The sequence below is a fragment of the Orycteropus afer genome, unplaced genomic scaffold (assembly GCF_000298275.1).
Source record: "Orycteropus afer afer isolate SDZICR_OR568_19922 unplaced genomic scaffold, OryAfe1.0 scaffold00018, whole genome shotgun sequence".
Classification (NCBI taxonomy): Eukaryota; Metazoa; Chordata; class Mammalia; order Tubulidentata; family Orycteropodidae; genus Orycteropus; species Orycteropus afer.
Genome location: NW_006921605.1, coordinates 16,369,493 through 16,388,271, shown reverse-complemented (window position 1 = coordinate 16,388,271; position 18,779 = coordinate 16,369,493). Strand labels below are relative to the sequence as shown.

At 43.1% G+C, this 18,779-nt stretch overlaps 1 protein-coding gene across 1 annotated transcript in view; it reads right to left on the bottom strand.

The window, feature by feature from the left end:
• The window catches only part of PRKCA (protein kinase C alpha), a 521,371-nt gene that overhangs the window by 304,691 nt on the left and 197,901 nt on the right, over nucleotides 1–18,779 (bottom strand). The window lies entirely within an intron of this gene.

The window sequence follows — 18,779 nt, the reverse complement described above, 5'->3', positions numbered from 1 at the left end:
GCAGTATTTAGTATTGACTGGACTCATAAATAATAGAATCACAGAAATCCAGGGCTGACGCGGGCCATGCAGACCTCACCTGCAGGTCCTGCCACCGTGAGACACCTCCCCAAGGCATAAGCCAGCAATCAACATGTAAAGTTCTTTGCACTGTGTGGTGCAAAGAATCATCCCAAACATAGCAACACTTGTGAGGATGACGCAGGACTGGGCAGTGTTAAGTTCTGTTGTACATGGGGTAGCAATGAGTCAGAACCCACTGAACGGCTCATAACAACAAACAAGAACCCTTGTGGTACAGTGGTTAAGAGTTCAGCTGATAACTAAAGTTCACTGGTTTATACCCACCAACCACTCTGCAGGAGAAAGATGTGGCAGTCTGCTTCAGTAAAGATTTATAGCCTTGGAACCTCTATGGTGCAGTTTTACTCTGTCCTATAGTGGCACTATGAGTTGGAATCAATTCAACAGCAGTGGGTTTGCACTGTCCCACACCTCCAAATACACATACAAATGTTTTACTTTATGGATGAAATAAAATATATGCACCCACTGCCGATGAGTCAATTTTGACTCACAGCAACCCTACAGGACAGAGTGGAAGCCCTCCAAGGCTGTAATCTTGACAGAAGCAGACTGTCACATCTTTCTCCTGAGAGCTGATGGGTTCAAACCACTGACCTTCTTCCTGGTCAGCAGCTCAGCACTTAACCACTGCACCACAAATGGCTCATTGAAATAAAATATATAAAATAAATACATACCTAAAATAAAATACAAATAATTGCTGATTATAAATAATGCTTAGGCATTCCTAAACTTACATTGCAGGACTTCCTCAGCAGAATTTCTAATTTAAGGGAACTCATTACAACATAAACCCAACCTATAAAACACAGCCCTCTGAAGTGAAAATAGTGGGCGACTCTCCTAACTCCTTGTATCCATTTTCTTGTTACAGGTGCTGGAGGCCACGCAAACTGAGAAAAATCCAATACACAGCAAATATTTTCCATTCAACATGCTTTTGATAAATAATCCTGAACTTCTTCAACAAAAGAATTTATTGTTAACTTTAGAAATTAATAAGGAATACCCTGTGAGATTTTGATGTGGCAGCGAAAAAAAAACAAGTGAGCTATTCTTCCTTGAAGCCTGATGTCTTGTTGTAGATATTTGCAAACAAATGGAATGAAAAGATGAGGAAGGGAGGTGCTCCAAAGGGCTCGATCTACTACTTCATTGTTCTTTGTTGAATAATAACAAGATGCCAAGAATAGGACAAGTATGTCCTCAGAAATACTGGGCAAGTCTTTATTGCAAAAGACAAGACTTTTTCAACTCTGCGGCTCATGGTCCCCATGGAATAGGTAGCTCCTATGATAACTCCCTGCACACCTGTCAGTAGATGAAGACAGAAGCGAAGATGGCAGGTTGCTGAGAGCCCAGATCCCGAGGACATGAGCCACGTGCTCAGAGAACAGTTAGAGGACCTTGAACAGCCAACAAGAAATTCAGAATCTTTTTGAGAACCATTAAAAGGCACTGAAAATTTTTGAACAAAGTGATGAATGAACAAAAACTGTGCTTTAGAAAGGTAAATGGGGATGATAGGAAGGAGTTAATGGAATAGATCTGGCGTCGTAAGTAAGAAGTCTATTGTTGCATCATCCAGGTATGAACGTAATTGCCCATCATTACTCAGGCTCGATGGCACCTAACAACATTCAGGCTGCTAAGAAATAGTAATAGAGACCAGAGGCACTGCAGCAAAAGTACTGATGGGACTTGCCAGTTGACCACACACACCATTTCTTGAGCATCCTACTCTGTGCCAGGCACTCTGCTGCTGAGTCCTTTCAATGCATTATCTAACTGCTCCTCGTAGCAGCACTACCTACTATGCACCACTTAGTCTATGCATGGGAAAATACTGTACAGATCCCCTGCCCATCCAGCATGTAGTAAACACAGATGAGTATTTTGGATGGGAGAGAGGAAGGCAGGCAGGGAGGACAGCCGAGTGGGTAGACTAATTAACTGACAGACGAATGAGAGACTTGCCTGAAGTCACACACCTACTACGTGGTGGAGACAGGATTCACAGTAAAAGTCTGTTTGGCTCTGCAACTTTTCTTCCTTCCACAGGCCGTCAGGAGTAGAAAGGTGATAGGGCTGATGGTAAGAATTTGCACATGAGTGCCAGGAGGATAAGTACACAACAAAGCGTGTATCTGTGCATTTGTTTTCTACGTTTGTATATATACTCACAACTGCCGGGCAGTGGTGGTTCAGTGGTAGAACTCTTCCCTTCCACAGGAGACGCAAGTCTGATTCCTAGACAGCCTACGTCAAGTGCAGCCACCACCAAGCTGTCAGTGAAGACTTACGTGTTGCTACGATGCTGAGCAGGTCTCGCTGGGGCTTCCAGACTAAGACAAACTGAGAAGGAAGGCCTGGCAATCTACTTCTGAGATCAGTCACTGAAAACCCTGTGGCTTGCAATGATCCGACCTGCAACCGATCACGGGGACGGTGCAGGACCAGAAGAACTTCAGTCTCCTGTGCACGGGATCGCCACAAGGCAGGGGCTGGCCGACGCAAGAGCAGCTAACAACAGCACACTCAGGCCTATGCCCAGGCCTGCCTGCCAATCTATCAAGCTCAGAGAACGAAAGTGCGGCTAAGCCATGTTAGAGAAAGCAAGTAGGATCATGGATGACTGTCTTTGTTTTAAAGAGCTTTCCTTTAAGGTGGTCATAATATATCATGCAGGAGCTCTGGTAGCATAGGCCTAAGGCACTTGACTGCTAACCAGAAGGCTAGCGGTTCAAACCCACCAGCCACTCCTTGGAAGGAAGACAGGGCAATCTATTTCCGTAGTGATACTGCCTCAGAAACGCAAGGAGGGGTCGCTATGAGTTGGGTCCAACTCAATGGCACTTAACAACAACAACACTATATCATGCTCCAGTGAAGATATCTTTATGAAAACAGAAAATACAGGCGAGCTCTGGTAGCATAGTGGCTAAGACACTTGCCTGCTAACCAGACGGCTGGCGGTTCAAACCCACCAGCCACTCCTCGGAAGGAAGGTTGGGCAATCCTACTTCCGTAGTGATACTGCCTCGGAAACCCAAGGAGGGGTCGCTATGAGTCGGGGCCGACTCGACGGCACATAACAACAACAACAACAACATTGAGTAGGCAGTGAGCTGGGCATATGGGGGACCCAACCAAACTGAGATGCTAATGAAAGATCTCTTAAAGCAAACATCCCTTTAGAAGAGAAGATACCCTGAGTGAGGGCTTCTCGTCAGCTGCCCACCGCACGTGCCATACCTGCTGCCTTCCCTGCTCTGCACAAGCTAGGGAGAAGGCAGGAAGAGGGAGTGGAAAGTGACAGAGAGAGGAGCCTGCTGGCAGCTGGAGCCCTGAGACACTGCAAAGGGCAGCCCAGAGCTCCTGCAAGCCCGTCGAGGCAGCTCTTTCCACGGGGATTCTGCTCCAAGCATCTTGATTGCAAATCTCTCTACGGACAGATAATAGAAGCAGCCTTGAGTCGGCACCAATTAATCTGATCTGCTCGCTGTCCCTAGGCACAAAGTCATCTTCCAGTCACTGGAATTGGAAAGATAAATGGCTGAGGGGAAAGCCATGGGGGCATTATCCCTTAGCCAGTTTATTACAGATTTGCTCTTTCGAGAGGAAAGTACGCATTCTGATTCACTACTTAATCTTTCTAACATTCAGGCCTTTCATCTTTCTTTTCTTTTTTTTTTTTTGTTTTTAATTTCTGCATTCTGGTGGGAAGCTCTGGTGTTGCAGTGCCTAAGGCTTTGACTGCTAACCAGAAGGCTGGCGCTTCGAACCCACCAGCCACTCCTCGGAAGGAAGATGGGGCAATCTACTTCCATAGTGATACCACCTCAGAAACCCAAGGAGGGGTTGCTATGAGTCGGGCCCGACTCCATGGCAGTGCACTGTATTGAGATGCATTGTGGTGAACACTTTCAAAAACTCGTATTTATCAAATTGCTTTAAAAGCATAGTTTGTCTCATTGTATATGTCCTTTGCACCCCCATTTACACAACAGTGCACGGATATACCTCCAACGGAGGCTATTGTGATTGTCCAACTCAAAATATCTTACATCAAAGTTTACCCCAAGAAAAAGCTGGGCCTTGCTACACAGCATAATCTGCAGGGGTGGCAGAAGCGCCCACCCGTGGCGACACCATGAGTTTCAGAGAACTGTGCTCAGGAGGTTTTTCAGTGGCTGATTTTTTCAGAAGTAGATCACCAGGCCTTTCTTCCACAGCACCTCTGGGTGGACTCAAACCTCCCCCGTTTCCGTTAGCTGCCGAGAGCACTAACTTTATGCACCACTCAGAGAATCGCTACCTACCCCCAAATTACCTCCTCCAAGCTGCCTCAGCAGTGCCCTCTCCTCCGCCCTCATGTGAAAGTCTCATTTCTGAAAGTGACTGGAGTCGCCCAAAGAAAGGGAGTGGGGACGGTCAAGTGCTTCCAGAGAACCATTCAAAGATGTGAGGTATCTGAGGGATGAGGACCCTGGAGACATGTTCAGATGTCCAAGATTCAGAATGGACGATCTCCAAAGGCGGAAGAAGGCAATGAATGTGTCCGTGCCTGGGTGACTCTGGCTACAGAGACAGCCCAGTTCTTCCCTTCTCCAGTGAGGGAGCAGGAGAGGAGCTAGGAGGTTGGCTGACACCATCTGGAGATGGCATTCACCTGGAAAAGGCTGCCCCTGAAAAGAGAACACCAGCTGGAGATTCCTAATCCCTGATCACTGGCCCTGATCTTTGGAGTCAAGTTCTGACTAAATTGGGTAATGCGTGTTAATGCAAGCACTTGCAAGGTCACGCTAGTAGAGCTAGAGAGGGAAAGGCTGGTTCAATAAAGCCAGAGCATGACTGGGTTTACCTGGAGATCCACGGCACGGGCTTTTCTAGGGCTGAAAATGAAGAGCTAGACTCTTTTTCTTTGGGCTTCTAAAAGTCTTCCTCTCACCGTGTTATGCTGATCAATGGAAACTGAGAAGAAGGGAGATGAGGTGGTGCCTGTCACAGAGTAAGGGGCACTGGGGGTGCAGTGGTTAAGCACGTCACTGCTAAATGAAGTCAGCATTCAAACCCGCCAACCAACCTGCAGGAAAAAGATGTGGTGGTCTGCGTCCATAATCACTGCAGCCTTGGAAACCCTATCGGGCAGTTCTACTCTGTCCTATGGGGTCATTATGAGAAGGAATTACTCCACAGTAACATTTAGTCTGGAGTGGTTTGTCACATAGTAGGTTTTCCCTAAATATTTGCTTGACCTTGGCAGGCAGGAAGGGAACTTAGAGTGTGTCACTCAGTTGGAAAAACTGGAGACACATGCCATGACCAATTCCTGCTGCTCCGTGGTTTGTCCTAGGGCTAGACCCTGGGCCCTTAAAGGGGCCTGTGCTTAAGCAATCATCAGCTGCCCAGTCATGACTCAGATGAAGCCTCAACAGTTCAAAGACACTGGTCACTCCTGCTTGTACAGCCAAAGAAGAGGTTTTTCAAACACGAACCTATCCTGCAGCTTAAAGTTACAAACTAAATCTCTATTCAATTATTTTCTAAGTGCAAAATCATGTCTCTCTGATCCTCTATGTTTAGGCTTACTCTGTCCAACAGTAATGGATGACAAATGAAATGCACAGTCATGCTAAGCAAAAGATGTGGGGGGACAAAGCATAATGAAGACCACAGGTCAGGTAACAATTCCTACCATTACTTCCCTTTACCATCACAAACAGCCGATCTACTGTTCTCCATCACTTGCCAATCTTACTTATCACAAAGTAAGGTAACAAAATGGAAGTTAAGTAGAACTTTATCCATCTGTCAAAAGCATGTTTCAGAGACAGAACAAAAAAGACTCTTCTATGGTTTATCCCTGGGTGGTGCAAATGGTGAATGCACTTGACCATCTATGAAAAATCAGCCACTGAAAACCATGGAACGTAATTCTGCTCTCACACACATGGAGTTGTCATGAGTTGGAATCAACTAGGTACCAACTGGTTTACCTTTGGCTCAATATCTTTTTTCATTTTTAAATTAGAAGTTTGTTGTAAAGCTGTTATGTTGATGTTAACATTGGTTCCCAATAATATTGTGGTGGTTATGTTTGTGTGTCAACTTGGCTGGGCCTGGCTGAATGGCTGGGCAGCTGGTGGTAGTTATTCCCCAGGATGAGACTAGCAATCAACTCCACGGTGGAATCTACTGTGAACAGCTGAGTAGCTGCCTTAGGGATGTGGTCTGCTTCCCATACATAAAGAGAAGCCTTGGGAATGGTCTCTATCTTATGGCATGCTCTGCCGACCTTGGGACTTACAATGGACTTTGAAGAGGTGCCTCTAGCTTCAGTGGGCCGGGAGCAAGAGGCAAAACTGAAGCCCAAGGTTGAGAGGCTTTCACACAGCCCCTAGAGCCTGGCACTTTAAACTTGGACTTAAAGCCTCCAAACTTGAAGAGAATAAACTCCTGTTTGTTAAGACCATCCCATTTGTGGTATATTCCTATCAGAGTAGCACTAGGTAACCAGAACCATTAACTGTCCATTAATTTAAAGAGATTAAAAAGTGCAGGCTGAAAGCCAAACACTCAGTGTGAGAGAAACAAATACCCCTTCTAGTTTGAGAAGAACAAATTGAACTATAAAGTGTCTTGGCCCAGTAGACACATACAGGTGGCCTGAGGGTGCGATGTTTCTCTGTTATGAATCATCATCATGCAGATGGATGACTTGGGGCTCATGATACTGGACAGGTTTCTTAGTGTGATCATGGCCAATCAGCAAGTCCAAACACATTGTTCATACTCCATTCACATGCACGGCTTCACCAAAAATAGAGCACAACTAGGCAATGCTGTAGACGAATCAGCCACAGAAGCATCCTTGCAAATTCCTCCTAAGAATGTCACCAACACACACACACACACACACACACACACAAATCAGGAAGTGACGCAACAGTTCTGACTAGAAAGAAAACCTGAGTTAAAGTAATTAGTCAACCCGGAGCGATGTCCAAGAAATTATAAGTAACAAGTGTAAGGAATGTAAAGATTGAATTGTGTCGCCCCCATACCTGTGGATGTAATTCTGTTTAGAAATAGGTTTCCTTTATTATGTTAATCAGATCACATTCCAGTAGGGCCCTAGAAATAGGTTTCCTTTATTATGTTAATCAGATCACATTCCAGTAGGGTGGGCCCTATATCTAATCACTTTTGACTTATAAAAAGAACAGAAATACACATATACACACATGCACACAAGTACATGCATGCACAGAAGATGACGGATACTATGGAAAGATTGCCAAGGAACTAAGAAACACCTGGGCTACCAGCAAGGAAGTCGTCAACACAGCCAAGACTCTGATTCGAACTTTCAGCCACCACAACTCTGAGAAAATAAACTTCTGGTCACTTGTGGTGTTTCTGTTATAGAAGCACCAAGAAACTAAGACTGCAGGTTAGAGGCAGTGAGAGGTAACCCTGCAGCCCTGCTTTTGTGAGTTACTTACAATTTTTTGTGTTCACAGTTGAGTTAGTTGTAAAACTGAGAATGACTATGTGCTTCCATCCATAGAATTCTAAATAAAATCTATGCCAGGACATAGAGGGGGGACATGGAAAAATTCACATGTAGGAGCAAAGGACTCATGACTGTGGAGGGCTGGATATGAGCTCTCCAACCCCCCCACCTCACACAGGCACAATAAATGTCAATAATGATGGAGGTGAGGACCTCCAGGCTGTAGCCTTGGCTCTCCTCCCAAATCGTTAAGACACTTTGTCATTTAATCTATATGTAAAATGAGATTACCCATATTTACACTTGACAAGGATTCCCATGCTCACTGAGGTAAAAAATACATATATACTGTTATGTATCATTTTCCATTTCTTTAAAAAAGAAAAAGATTTCCTTCCCTTTCACCATCCAGTCAACAGCATTTCAAATTCAGGTCACAGTCAAGTAAAATAGAAAGTATGCATAAAAATTCCTCATTATTCAAAATTAATGGGGGAAAAGCCATTATGTAATACATCCTGAATTCAAGAAAGAACCTATTAAATTTATAGTTAGACTTCATTCAGAATAGAAGACAGGTAGGTGAGCTTCCTCAAGGAGGTCCTTCTTTTAAACACATCAATGGCTGCCGTCATGTGAGATGGTTTCCATTAAATTCTGCTTAGCTGGAAGGGATTAATGAAAGGTAAAGTCAGCTCAGAATACAGTGAAATGAAAATCTCTAAAGCAAGGGAACCACATTCGGCTTTGTAGAGAAAGTAATGAAAAAAATGAACTTATATTATATATTTGCACGTTAAAAGAAAATTATTGGTTTCAGATGCATAACAATGACAACAGCCTTCTCCTGGGATACCCGCTAAAGTTGTATGAAAACAAATCAAATCAATGTGCTTTATCATGTATTTTAAGGAATGCCATTCTGCAGACAGCATACCCGCTGCCTCCAAGCATTTGTGCCCCCAATAAATTCTCTCCAAAATCCCAGTATTCTCATTTCTGATCAAATATCCTTTCCCTGGGAGAAGTATCTTGAACTCTTTCCTTAACCGCCTTTTCTCCAGTGTCAGCAAGTCCTACTGATTATTCCTTTGTTTTGTTTTAATTCTTCCCTGGATGGATTTGAGATAAAATCAGAAGAAAAAGCTGAGGGCTATGAGGGAAGGGGGAGTAGAGATGGTCCTTAGGTTACTGACCTGAGCCATTGTATAAATGGTGCAATTTGCAATCAGAGGGAAAACTCAGAAGAAGCTGACAGCCTAGAAGACTGAGGAGAGGTGAAAAGAAGCCAGATCTTACTTTCCCTGAAAGCTGGATGTAGGCTTAGTCATGTGAACTGCAGAATACTCTTAAAATTTCATTTCTCCATACATACCCAGGTATAATTTAATATACTTGAATACACAAGTCCATCTCGTGCATGCTGCTTTACTGTGTATGCCAGCTTAGGCTGCATTTTCTGCAATGGAGAGAACCCTAAATGATAATGAGACAACTGGCATTTTGTGGGAAACGAATGAAGAAGACCCAAGGGCAGGTAAGAATCACCTTGGACTTGGAGACTTTCAACCTCACTTAACTGCAGGAATTAGGTGGGCTAAAGAAGGACAAAGTATTCTTTGTGTTGTTAAATAGGCATACTTCAGTGTTACCCAAGTTGCAGGTGGGCCCCCCAAGCAGAAGAGTCAGGCAAGCAAGTTAGAAGCCAACAGACAGCTGGGTGCTGTCAACCATGTTTTGAAAGGTATCTCTGTGGTTGACAGTGGAAGCCATGATAGTAACTGAGAATCCAAGGGTATGCATGAGTGTGTTGGGGTGGGGGGGAGGGTGTCCCTGAAAACACTCACATTTTTGTAGCTGATGGAGGAAAGAGGATAATCCTAGAGGTGGGAGGAGAATCAGAAGGGAGCTGGGGCCTGAAGAGGGCTAAGCAAAGAGAATTTCAGGAACAGGGTGTTAAAGTAGCTCCAGAAGGCAAGTAGAAAAGATAAAGATCAGCATTCAGATTGAATAATTACCAGCCCATGTGGTGCAGTGCCTAAGGCATTTGCCTGCTACCCAGAAGGTTGGCAGTTCAAGCCCAATAGCTGCTCCATAGAAGGAAGATGGGGCAATCTACTTCCATAAAGATTTAAGGCCTTGGAAACTCAATGGAGGCTGCTATGAGTCAGGATCAACTCTATGACAGTGAATAGGGTTTTTGGTTTTGGCCCATTATGGAAGGGGCTGTCATGGTGTAGTGCTTAAGGCATTCAGCTAAGAACCTAAAGCTCAGTGGTTTGAATCCACCACCCACTCCACAGTCACTACGAGTGGGAATTGACTTGATGGCAGTGAGTTTGGTTTTTGGTTTGGCCCATTATGGACCTCACTCTCTCACTTACTGCCATCGAGTTGGATCTGACTCAGAATGACCCCTCCCTGGGTTTCCAAGGTAGTATCACTACTGAAGTAGATTGCCTAATCTTCCTTCTGAGGAATGGCTGGTGGGTTTGAACCGCCAGCCTTCTGGTTAGTAGTCAAATGCCTTAGGCACTATGTCACCAGAGCTCCTCATTTTGACCAGAAGCCACAAACTAGAAGAATGGTAATAATGACAGGTACACATATGCCAACAGGTAAGTGCTAAACAGAATCTTCCTTCTTTTACTTATTTCAACTTATTCCTCTATTCTCCAAAATGAAACTAAAATGGAATAGACTTTTCTGATACCAACTATGAACAAACTTTAATAAAATCTTAATACCTTAAATATAAAGGGCTATGTTAAGGAACACAAAAATCCCTTAAAGGTAAGTCTGAGACAAATCACGCAGGCGTGTTTGAAGGAGGATCTAAAGGTTGGCTTCTTACCCCTGATCCACCAGTGTTTCTGTGCTGCTTTCAAAATCATCTGAAGAACCCTATTGTCCTTTTAAGTTCATAAAGGCAGAATGCTTCTGTAGTTTTTGCAATACGGGCTCCATATCTGAACGCCCACAACCCAGTGTGAACTTCAGCCTTCCTCATTTTGACCCTAAAAAAAGATTTAGCATACCTCCTACAAAAGGGTTTATCCCGCCTATTCTACCAGACTTCTCTCCATAATATTTTTGATTCCTTTGTTTTTAAGTCCGGGCTCACCCAATGTGGGGTTTGTGAGAGAGTGTCCAGCAGTTCCAGGAGGCTGCCGTGCACTCAGGAGTCCTAACTCTGCCTTCTCTCTCTTCCCCTCCAACCTAACGTTTCCTCACTGTGGTGCAAAAGAAGTGACGGCATGATGCTGCATTTCTCCAAGGCAACTCACAAGGGGGGTAGTCTGCCTACACCACGGGCGCCCGAGATCACACTATCCTCCTTCTTCAAAAACATGTATACCACTTTAAGTTTAAGAGCACCCCAAATATTCCCAAAAATGGCAGACTGAAGAAGCTGGAGCTCTAGAATCTGGGAGGATGGAAAGAGGCAAAAAGACAGGATTCCCACTTCAATTCTCGCCTCACGCACATAACGAATGAAGTCTTACAGTACTGATGAAACCTCTAGCACTCAACTCAATTTCATCTAACTTGTGCATAAGTACTCAGCAGGGATACAGTATCTCTTACTAGGGTGTAGAAATGCTACATGGAGACTTCAATGCAGAGGAAATTTTCTACAGACTACAATGTAACTCTGAGGGCTTTTTTTTTTTTTTGGTCTGTGTATCTGTCTAGCTACATGCCACCAGCCATCTATCAGTGTGCCATCCTGGGACTCCTTACGTGTTGCTGTAGTGCTGGAAGCTATGCCAGATACCAGCAGGGTCGTCCATGGTAAACAGGTTCCAGATTAAGACAGACTAGCAAGGAAGTCCTGGAGGTCTATTTGCCAACGTTAGGCAATGAAAAACCCTAAGATCACGGAATATCATCTGAGACTTGGACCTGCTTACTTTGAAAAAGTCATTAGGAGGGACAGACCAGTGGAGGCCATGATGGTTGGCAAGTGGAGGGCCCCTGAAGGCACAGGAAACCCTCAATGAGGTGGACTGACCCAATGGCCAGAGCAATGCACTCAAACTTACGAATGACCATGAAGATGGCACAAGACAGGCCAACGTCTTGTTCTATTGTATCTGGGGTTGCCATGAGTCGGAGCGGAGTCAATGGGAACTGTTGTTGTTGTTGTTATGTGCCGTGAAGTTGTCTCCAACTCATAGCGACCCCTCCTTGAGTTTCCGAGGCAGTATCTCTACAGAAGTAGATTTCCTAGTCTTCCTTCTGAGGACTGGCTAGTGGGTTTGAAGCGCCAACCTTCTGGTTAGCACTCAAGTACCTTAGCCACTACGTCATCAGCAACTAGAAACTGCAATGATAACTCTGTGTGTATGCATTTCTGAGTGTGTCCAGGTACATATTTGTACAAGGCTTTGCAAGCCTGCTCATTTATTCTTTTTCTCATTCAGTTATTCAGCAACACGAAGATAAAAAAGTGACCACGACACTGCTTCTCCCTTTGAATTCAGTGTCCAGTCAAGAAAAAAATACTTCAGAAGTGGTATCTCACTCATTCTTTCTCTTTCTCTGCTCCTGTATCTTGTTCGTTTATCTCCCACCCTTTTCTCTCCTTTAATTAGCTATAATTTTTTTAAAGGTAATATTTATCATTGAAGAGTTTTACTTTCCTCTTTCTTAATTTCAATGGTAAGAAAGTATAAGACATTTTTAATCTATCTTTTCAAATATTATACAAGTGATATGCAATTTGCTTTAACATATTTCAGCAAGAAAAAAATGGAGAGAGGATAAAAAATTGGTAAAAGTGGATAATTACAGAATTGAACCTAAAATGCTGATCCAAAATGAGAATTTAAAACAAAACAAAATACTGCAGTCGAGTTGATTCTGACTCATACAGACCCTACAGGACAGAGGAAACCTCCCCCATAGGGTTTCCAAGGCTGTTATCTTTACAGAAGCAGACTGCCACACCTGTCTCCTATGGAGCAGCTAGTGGGTTCAAACTACCAACCTTTCGGTTGGCAGCTGAACATTTAACCACACTGCACCACCAGGGCTCAAAAGATCTTGGGCATATGTATATACTCATTTGCTCATACCTATAAATGCATTTAATGAACTCAGAACTCTTAAAAAGTTCAACACAGAACTCAGAAAAAATCTGCAATCTTTTTTAAGAGATTAGCTGGGCTTTGTCTTCATAATCATAACACTAACCACATTTGTACAATGCTTGCTAGTCATATAAAGACTCTCTTGGTGTTTAGTGGCGAGATAAGAATGTGGGTTCCCACATAAGTATAAAACCACCCAGAAAGCTAACATTTGGAATGCTCAAGAGACCGACTGTCCATAGCGTTCACCTTCCATGAGCAGTTAGGATAATACAAAAGGTAATAAACATTCCTGAGAACTGAGATGTCACTTTGAAGACTAAGGTGTGCCTGACCCAAGCCATGGTACTTTCAATAGCCTCATATGCATATGAAAGCTGGACAAGCTCTGGTGGCATAGTGCCTAAGGCATTTGACTGCTAACCAAAAGGCTGACAGTTCAAACTCCTCGGAAGGAAGATTGAGCAATCTACTTCCATAGTGATACTGCCTTGGAAACTCAGGGAGGGGTCACTATAAGTTGGATCTGACTCCATGGCAGTGAGTTTGGTTTGTTTTCTTTTTTTGAAAGAAGAATTGATGCATTTGAATTGTGGTGCTGGCAAAGAATACTGAAAATACCATGGGCTGCCAGAAGAACAAACAAATCTGCCTTGGAAGAAGTACAGCCAGAATGCTCATTAGAAATGAGAATGGCCAGACTTCATCTCACCTACTTGGGTCATGTTGTCAGAAGGGACCAGTCCTGGAGAAGGACATCATGCTTGGCAAAGTAGATGATCAGCAAAAAAGGGGAAGACCCTCAATGAGATGGACTTACACTGTGGCTGCAATGATGTGCTCAAGCATGACAAGGATTGTGAGGATGGTGCGTGACCCGGCAGTGTTTTGTTCTGTTGTACACGGGGTCACTATGAGTCAGCACGAACTCCACTATACCTAACAATGACGATAAGAGCTGAGAAGAAGAGAATCAGAGGAGACTACAGAAACCATTCTTTCTAGTTACCAAACTGTGCTCCCCAGAGGACTTCCTGGGGAACCAGTGGGTGAGCTGTAAGATTATGACTCCCCCTGCCTGTATCCTTTCCTCATTTAGTTCTACTGTTTTTATCCTCACGTCAAAGTCTTGATGCCCTGATAATCTTACGAAGAATGATACTCCTTGGTGGTGGTGGTGCAGCTGTGAGCTGCCATCAAGTCAGCCCTGACCCACAGCAACCCCCAGAGCAACGGAACGAAATGCTGCTTGGTCTCAGCGTGACTGGTTGCAACACAAAACACGGAGACCTCCACGGTTTCACTGCTGACTTTCTGAAGCAGACTGCCAGGCCTTCTTCCTAGTCCGTCTTAGTCTGGAAACGCTGCTGAAAACTTGATAAGCATGTTAGCAGCACGCAAGCTCCCACTGACAGATGGGTGATGGCTGTGCATAATTCACTAAACAAGCCATGGGGCTGCAAGTTGAATGTCGGAGGTGAAGCCAAGAGCCATGTCTGTTTCTAGTATATTTGTAATTTCATCATTTATACCTGATCAACTTCCAAAATAAAAATGTAGTTTTGTCCATTTGACCACTCTTTAAGTAAGTACTTCTAAACCTCCTACATGTGCTGGGCCCTGGGGCTATAAAGATCAACAAGGCTTAGGGCTAGTTTGGCAGACAGATTCACAAATAGATGATTTCAAGAAAAGACAGTAAGTGTGTGCTGTACGAACCCAGCAACACCCAACCCAACCCAACCCTCTGCCATGGAGTGGATTCTCACTCACAGCGACCCCACAGGACAGAGCAGAACAGCCTCACAGGGTTCCCAAGGCTGAGACTTTCACAGAAGCACATTGCCACGTCTTTCTCCCATGGAACGGCTGGTGGGTTTAAACCACCAACATTTTGGTTAGCAGCCAAATGCTTAATCACTGTACCACCTGGGCTCCTTAAGAGCCCAGCAAGAGGCCCCTTCAGCCAGCCTTACAGTTCAGGGAAGACACGGTGGCAGAAATTATACCTCAGGCCAACATCTCAGGCCAAAGGAAGACAACAGATCAAGAGACTGTTTTCCAGAAGGGGCAGCCATCTGACAAAGTTCTGCAGTAACATCTATTTAAATTATGAAAATACACACAGGTCGCCTCATGCCAAATATGGAGGCATGTAGCGCTCAGATAAAAACCGAGCACTGGTCAAGAGGAATGCGATTCACATCAAGCAACAAAGTATTTTTGATCCTGGTCTACAGAAGGGGGTAAGACATTGTTCCAAATATGTTAGTAAACACTCTCACTTCAGAATCTAGTGCCTTCTGTTTCCTTTTTAACGCCATTAATTGCACAGCTTCTATGGGTAAGTTAAGGAGAAAGTGTTTCATATGTAATGTTCTGGTTTTGACTTTGATTCAATTATCTTGGAAAGGGAGGGGTGGCAGCAACAGCCTCAGAATTGAAAGGAAGTTAAGTTTAGTCAGAATGCAGGACATGGGGAAAGGTGACTTCAGCAATTAAAAGGCCACCGATGCAAGGGGTAATTTTTAATTCTTAGAGATAAATACATGCAGAAACTTTCCATAAATAAAATGCTTTCATTTTCTCATGATTACCTTGAGCTTATGCGACTAGGCTTGTTCACATTATTATGTAAATCTTTACCCATGTAAAGCTTATCTTGGGAAACAATTCAAAAGAAGCCATAATACACTAATTACCTCTCTTTTTATCAAGCACGCTGGGAACTAATAATGCATCAGGGATGTGGAACACAACGGGATTACTAAGCAATGAGGCCGGAGCTTCCGAAAGGAAATCTGAAGGGGCCGGAGAAATTTCAAGGCCCAAGATAACCATGTTGAGCCACTGGGGAAAGACAAAGGAAGCAGGAAAGCTTTTGTACAAATAAGGATATTAACACAGAGAGCATTAGAGAAGCAAATGAAAATTAATAATAATAATTACAATCAACCTACAAAACAAATGGGCTACCCTTTCAAACTACAGTTCAGAAAATACAAGGCAATGCGAATTTAAGAAGTATGATGAATTCTGTTATCCAGGATTTTAAAAACAAAAATGTTATTTAATCTACAGTCATACATAATGCTTTAAAAAAGAAAAAACTTACATTTGACAATAATCATGATGTAGAGCTATTTACTGATTTTGAAAGTTATATGTGTTGTTTTGCATGGGGTAGAGTTTGCAAGGACACAGACCAAAACAATAAAGGGACTCCCTCTGGGGATGATGTTTGGAAAGATTTACTCTTTTTTGTTTTTTGTTCATCTCCATTTTCTCATTTTTTCCACTATTAATGCATTAACTAAATAATCAAGAGTGCAACTTTAAAAATGATGTTCATACAGGTGAACCCCAGCCTCCACGACCCTGAGACCAGAACTAGATGGTACCTGACCACCACTGCTGACTGCTCTGAAAGGGATCACAATAAGAGAGCCCAGAGTGGGGGAAAGAGCAGAACAAAATACAAAACCATTAAAAAAAAAAAAAAAGCAGGCTTACTGGTCTGATGAAGACTGGTAGAAGCCCCGAGGCTATTACCCTTAGATGTCTTTAAGTTAGGAACTGAACTTAACCCCTGTGACTCAAATGGCAACCAAAGGACAGACAGACCCATACAGTGAATGGTAGTATCAGGAGGGTATGCACTCCTCACACCAATCAACTACATGAGATCTAGAGGACAGCATTTGCCCAGAGGTAGAGCTAGGAAGTGGGGAAGATGGGAAGGAAGAGTCAAGGGAAGGGGTGGGTGCAGAGGGGAAGTGGGAAGAATTTTGTTACAGTGTGGGGATTGTAGTAGATGTCACAAAACAGAATGTATATGGATTGTTGAATGGAAAACCAATTTGCTCATAGTAACATGATGGTTGCAAAGTCATAAAGCACCTTCTAAATCATCCCAAAAAATTAGTTTGAGTAACCTACATACTTATTATTTGTTGTTGTTCTTCATTTTTATTGTGATCTGGGTGAAAGTTTACAGAGCAAATTCATTTGCCATACAGCAGTTAGTTCAAACACATTTTGTTTCATGACACTGACTAAATGCCCCACAATATAACAGCTTTCTTCCCAATTCTTTCCTATAGTTACCTCTTCCTTGTGTCCTTCTTTCCTACGCATTCCTGCCCTCCCCAAGCTATCTCCCTGTGAAAACACTGCCCTTCTGTTCTCCCATGATAAATCAGTGTAAGGAGTATACCTGATATAAATGTTCACTCTACATGCCTATCTACTGTTTGGCTGGAAGTGATGGGATTGAGTTCAACTCCAGAAATGAAGGGTAACAAGGGGCCATAGTCTTGGGGGTCTCACCAAGCTCTATCAGACCAGTAAACCTGGTCTTTTTTTTTTTTTTTTCATGATTTTTGAGTTTTTTTCCACCTCGTTCTCCCACTCTGTTCAGAATCTTCTGCACTGATCCCTTTCTGAGCGGCTGACAGTGGTAGCCAGGCACCATCTAGTTCTTCTGGTCTCATGGTCATATAGGCTGAGGATCACATACTCTACTAGTCCCTTGGACTAACTACTTCCATGCATCTTTGGTTTTCTTCATTCTTCTTTGCTTTCTTTGCTCTGGACAAGGAGAGACCTATTGTTGCATCTAGATGGCAACCTGCAAGCTTTTAACACTCCAGTTGCTACTCACCAAAGTAGGATGTGGAACAATGTTTTTGCATAGTATGTCATGCCAATTGAGCTTGATTTCCCCTGTGACCATGGTTGCAAGCCCACAGGTCCAACTTGAGTAGCCTACATATTTAGAAGGAAACCTGTTTAATCATATTCTAAGCCTATCATAGGAGCTCTGGTAGCGCAGTGCCCAAGGCATTTATTTGACTGCTAACCAGAAGGCTGGTGGTTCAAAACCACCAGCCACTCCTCGGAAGGAAGGTTGAGCAATCTACTTCCATAGTGATACTGCCTCGGAAACCCAAGGAAGGGTCACTATGGGTCGGATCTGACTCAATGGCAGTGTGTTTGGGGTTTTTTTTTTTTTTTGGAAGCCTATCATATTGTTGATATTAAACCATGTTGTCTATATAGGAAATCAGAAAACACAACTCAGAAATACTCAAGGACAGTGACTGACTGTGCATGGGTGCCAAAGCAAAATAAACAAACAAGCAGAAAACCCATGATAGCATTTAATTGTGGTCTGTTTAAAAACCTTCAGTTCTGCATACCCTTTCATCTAGCAATTCCACATTTAGTGATTAATCCAAAGAAAATATTCAGAACTCTGAATAGGGATGTGTGACACAAAGATGTTCATGACAGCATCATGCTGCATGTCAAAAAACTAAAGGAGGGAACCATCTAAGTTACCTGAAAAGTACGTGGAAAGAAACCCAGCTACACAACAGAATGGCACCAATTTAAAAAGGCATGTGTATGGGCGGACATCAAAATATTAACAGTAATTAGTTGTATTTTGTGGGATGATATTATTGTCAGAGTATAATTTCCTAAAAGCTAAAAACATAACTCTCAAACAAATACAGAATCTGGATGTTAAAAAAATTATTCAACATATTAATGAGGGAAGCAGTAAGATGGTCAATCTGGTTCAGACAGAATTAGAGTCCACCAAGAAAGGCATTCTGAACCAGGTTTGCTGAGTTAGAGAATGGGGAGAGATCGCTAACAGGTATGGGATTCTTTTTTTTTTTTTTTTGAGGTGAAAAGGTTCTGAATCAGAATGTCAGTGGTTCCACAACTATGGGAATGTACTAAAAACCATTTAAATGGATGAACTGCATGGTATGTAAACCATGTCTCCAAGCTGTTATTAAAAAATACTAACTAAAACAAAAAACCAATATGTGCACTGCCCTAGATGATTAAATAATCCTTAGACGGACTTACTAAGCAATGCCCCAGTATAATATTAAGATGACATTGCCCACCTTTATGCCTTATTTCCAAACTTTAAGTAATTTTTCTTAACATTAAAACAATTATTTTTTGATCACTAACTTTATATGGAAAGGAAAGAGACCTCGGATAAGCAAAGCACTACTGAAGAAGAAAAACAAAGTAGGAGGTCTCACATTGCCGGA